This window comes from Rhynchophorus ferrugineus, unplaced genomic scaffold (assembly GCF_030347505.1).
Source record: "Rhynchophorus ferrugineus isolate W39M unplaced genomic scaffold, kcgeb_rfMv2 rfM9, whole genome shotgun sequence".
In the NCBI taxonomy this organism is placed as follows: domain Eukaryota; kingdom Metazoa; phylum Arthropoda; class Insecta; order Coleoptera; family Curculionidae; genus Rhynchophorus; species Rhynchophorus ferrugineus.
In genome coordinates this window covers 41155440-41160727 of record NW_027472588.1, presented here as the reverse complement: position 1 = coordinate 41160727, position 5288 = coordinate 41155440, and the positions used below count along the sequence as shown (strand labels likewise).

General features: G+C 29.5%; 1 protein-coding gene across 1 annotated transcript in view; it reads right to left on the bottom strand.

Annotated features, from left to right (window-relative positions):
* The window catches only part of LOC143202999 (solute carrier family 35 member E2A), a 173246-nt gene that overhangs the window by 17974 nt on the left and 149984 nt on the right, over nucleotides 1-5288 (bottom strand). The window lies entirely within an intron of this gene.

Sequence of the window (5288 nt, the reverse complement as noted above, 5' to 3'; positions counted from 1 at the left end):
TTTTGTTAGTTTTATTCTGTAATAAAGAACAACCAATATAAACGATTCTAATTATAATATATATATCTCCTTTAATTGGATTAGAACGGTCAATAGTTAGATTATTTTAATTGCAGGTTACTCTCTATTAAAATTGTTTCTGTTTTTGTCTCCTGTTTTAATTTGAAACTAACTAAATTGCTTTAATTAACCCCGATTAGTTTAAATTCTATTTATATTGTAAAATATCATTGATCCCATATAATGAAAACGAATTAAATTACAGAGCAATGAGAAATAGAAACACGTTTTGATTAGAGAACATTTTATTGGTTAATTATAATCAAAAATAAAAAAAATCATACGAAGAAAATATAAATACAAATAATCAATATTGACACAATCGAAAAGAAACATGGTTTATTGAGTTCATAAATTTAGAGAACATTTCAAAAGTCGATTTAATAGAGCAACAATAAAAAGAAGAAAGATTTGATTGGCAATCAAAAAGGAAAAAGTATTTTATTGACTACATAAAATGAAAACAAATTACAAATTAATATCAGACAGAAACAATGAAATTAAGAAAGTTTTGATTAAACAACATTTTATTGGATACTTGTAATCAAAAGGAAAACAATATTTATGATCAAAAAGAAAGAAAAATATTTTAATAATTTCATAAATTGAAAACTAAATCGGTAAGAAAGTTTTATTTTATTGCGAGATAAAATAGTTTTAATTTTTTCCAATTATGTTATATTCTATTAGACGCTACAATGTTTATTAATTTCATCGAGTGAAATTAGATTACGAACTAAAAAACAAATCAAAATGATTTAAAAATATTGTTATTTCAATTGTGTAAAATATTAATAATTATTTCAATAAAACATTAACTATTTGATGATAATATAGAGTTCCTTAAAGTAACTGTCAAATAAAAATTATGCGTGTATGTTTGGTTGCCTATCGACGATTATTTATCAACAAAATTAAAATTGAAAGTGTTTACCGATAATCGCGTCGCTATTGGGTGTTACCCGAGGGTCGGCCACATAAAAGTGAAGGGGCTTTGGTATGCAAATAATGGAAAGCGGACGGCGCGAAATATTCGGCTGATTTGTTTCAGCTTCAAAACAGAGTTTCGTACGCTCTACGTATCGGAGCTCGAAGGGAAACGCGCACAGTCGCCCAGAGAGGTACTGGACGCGGTTTCCGCAATCGCCAAATTGCCACTACCGTTTTTTCTCTCTCCGATTTTTTTTTGCGAGTCCTTGGTGCCGACGTCGAGGGAGTGGTTCCCGGCCGCTTACGTCAAATTGCTCTCCCATTGTTCCGACGTCCGCCGTTGGAATTTTCGGCGATTTCTGAAGATGTTTCCTTCAGCCTTGCCGTAAAGGAGGACGTTGGAACCTTGCTCTTTTTGCGGGTTCTTGAATTAGATGACCCACATTGCCGGGTGGGTTATGGGGCGTGGTTAGAGAGGTAATAGGCATAAAAAGTGCAACACTTGTTTATTAAGGCGGTATCGTAGTGAAGAAATTTGTATTTGTATTTTATAATCTTTTAAGAGGATTTTTTAACGTTTTGCACTATTTTCGGAGATAATAGTCTATCCAAAGTGGCAGTGAACTTCATCGTCATCTCAATATATAACGTCAAAACGGTGTAATGTTGCCACATTTAAAAAAAATAACGAAAGATGAACGGAAAACACCGTAATATATATTGTTTTAATGTTTTAATAGATAACTTTTTAAAGCGAAAATATCAGAATACTTGCAAATATCTAATATAAGTTTGGGAAAAATGTAATTTCGGGTTTTCTTAATATACGGCCTTAAGGTCGTATGTACAAGGCTGTAATTTTCATTCGTTTTCAGTTTTAAACAAGTTTTTTACGCTATTATTTTTTACAGCTTATTTACTTAAAATATTTAGCTTAGTGTTTCTTACTCATAACAGGTCAATTGAATAGTCTCCGGCCTGACACATAGATGGCGCTACCAGAAATAAATCCATATGGTTTTTAGTTAGCCTTAACCCTCAAAAGATGCGTGTATAAATTTGACAGCTGTCGGATCATTAGTTTGTGAAATATAACATTTTTAGTGAAGCAACTTTTGTTATTGTGAAAAAATGGATAAAAAAGAATTTCGCCTGTTGATAAAATATTGCTTTTTGAAGGGAAAATATACAATTGAAGCAAAAACTTGGCTTGATGCCGAGTTTTCGGACACTGCCCCGGGAAAATTAACCATCAAGGGTTGGTATGCTAAGTTTAGACGAGGTGAAATGAGCACCGAAGACGGTGAACGCAGCGGACGCCCAAAAGAGGTTGTTACCGACGAAAACATTTTAAAAATTCACAAAATGATTTTGAATGATCGTAAATTGAAATTGAATGAAATAGCAGACACTTTAAAGATATTAACTGAACGTGTACATCATGTCATTCACGTATATTTGGGTATTCTGTGCAAAGTGGGTGCCGCGCGAGCTCATTTTTGACCAAAAACAACGAGAAAAACAGCCGCATTTGAAGAAAAAGAAAGTGCTGCTTCACCAAGACAGTGCACCGTCTCACAAGTCAGTGAAAACGATGGGTAAAATCCGTCCATCCACCGTATTCTCCAGATCTGGCCCCCAGCGACTATTTCCTGTTCGCAGATCTCAAAAGAATGCTCGCTGGGAATAAAACTCCGTCGAATGAAGAGGCGATCGTCGAAATTGATGGCAATTTTGAAGCAAAGGACAAATCGTACTACAAAAAAAGGGTCGCTATAATCAGTGTATCACCGTTGAAAAATGTGTTTTGCTATTGTAGGCTGGGGACTTTTCAATTGACCTGTTACATTAAACAAAAATAAAAAAAGTAATTTGGATTCGACTATATGAACAATGAATTTAGATTAGACTAAAATTTATTGCTAAAATTTCGAGACTTACTATAATTTATTAAATTTTAAAGATATCTTTAGAATGTTGAAGAATTAGTTTTTTTTGGAGTTTTCTTTCTTTTTCTTATTCCTGAAGATTTTTAAAACAAAGCTTCAATTAAAATAGCAACATTTTAAACACGAACGAGAATGACGTGTTAAATTATTGCAGTATTTATAGATGGTTTGGTATATATAAACATCGGTAATGGTACAGTTATCCATCCTGTTCCAATTAAAATGCATTGTCTTCTAAACTGGTTTTTAATCAAATTAAATTATACAATAGTTGAAACGGTATCAGGAAATGTTTTAATTATATCAAGCCCAATGTCACCATTTTTATATTAATCATAACACAGCTAGGTGTGACTGAAATTATTAAATAAATGTTGATATAAAGAAGTGTATTTAAATAAATTAATTGCTTACCATTAATAACATAATTAAGTTAGTTGTTTCATGTTTAAAATAATTTAGTAGTATTTTGTTTAAAAGACAATCATTTTTATGTTGAATATCTATGAGCTGAGCTGATTTCGATGGAGAAGTTGTTAAGGTTGTATCATGATGAATATTTTTATGTTATATTATTTTTTAAATAATATTTCATGTTTTATTAGGTTTTGGAATTAATTCTTATCATTTCGAAAAAATAACTGAGTAATTAAAAATTAATTCGATAAATTGTTTTCAATCTTTGGGACATGTTATCTTTGCAATTGGGACCAATGCTAGTTAGGTGGGGCAACATCTGGAAAATATAACGGATGGGGTAGGAAATGTTGTTCTAAGCGTGTGAAAAAACAATTTCGTGTTGAATAATGATTATATCGTGTTTTTTTCGGAGTATTACGACAGTTTTTTCCCCAAGGTGTCAGTTGTAAACGATAGTATAGAATAATGATTTGTTTGAAGTTATTTTATTTTATAATTACAAATAATATAATTGTTATTAAATGAAAATATTTAAAATACTGATTTTAATAGTTTTTTGTTTAAAATAAAATAATTTTTATGTTGAATATCTATGAGCTGAGCTGATTTCGATGGAGAAGTTGTTAGGGTTGTGTCATGATGAATATTTTTATGTTATATTATTTTTTAAATAATATTTAATGTTTTATTAGGTTTTGGAATTAATTCTTATCATTTCGAAAAAATAACTGAGTAATTAAAAATTAATTCGATAAATTGTTTTCCAACTTTGGGACATGTTATCTTTGCAATTGGGACCAATGCTGGTTAGGTGGGGCAACATCTGGAAAATATAACGGATGGGGTAGGAAATGTTGTTCTAAGCGTGTGAGAAAACATTTTCGTGCTGAATAATGATTATATCGTGTTTTTTTTTCGGAGTATTACGACTGTTTTTTCCTCAAGGTGTCAATTGTAAACGATAGTATAGAATAATGGTTTGTTTGAAGTTATTTTACTTTATAATTACAAATAATATAATTGTTATTAAATGAAAATATTTAAAATACTGATTTTAATAGTTTTTTGTTTAAAATAAAATAATTTTTATGTTGAATATCTATGAGCTGAGCTGATTTCGATGGAGAAATTGTTAAGGTTGTGTCATGATGAATATCTTTATGTTATATTATTTTTAAAATAATATTTAATGTTTTATTAGGTTTTGGAATTAATTCTTATCATTTCGAAAAAATAACTGAGTAATTAAAAATTAATTCGATAAATTGTTTTCCATCTTTGGGACATGTTATCTTTGTAATTGGAACCAATGGTAATTAGGTGGGGCAACATCTGGAAAATATAACGGATGGGGTAGGAAATGTTGTTCTAAGCGTGTGAGAAAACATTTTCGTGGTGAATAATGATTATATCGTGTTTTTTTCGGAGTATTACGACTGTTTTTTCCTCAAGGTGTCAGTTGTAAATGATAGTATAGAATAATGGTTTGTTTGAAGTAATTTTATTTTATAATTACAAATAATATAATTGTTATTAAATGAAAATCTTTAAAATACTGATTTTAATAGTTTTTTGTTTAAAATAAAATAATTTTTATGTTGAATATCTATGAGCTGAGCTGATTTCGATGGAGAAATTGTTAAGGTTGTGTCATGATGAATATTTTTATGTTATATTATTTTTTAAATAATATTTCATGTTTTATTAGGTTTTAAATATAAAAAAATAAATAGAATAATGATTATATTGTGTTTTTTTTTCGGAGTATTACGACAGTTTTTTCCCCAAGGTGTCAGTTGTAAACGATAGTATAGAATAATGATTTGTTTGAAGTTATTTTATTTTATAATTACAAATAACATAATTGTTATTAAATGAAAATCCTTAAAATATGGAATAGGAAGATGCTGAACCGTCTCATATAAAGGG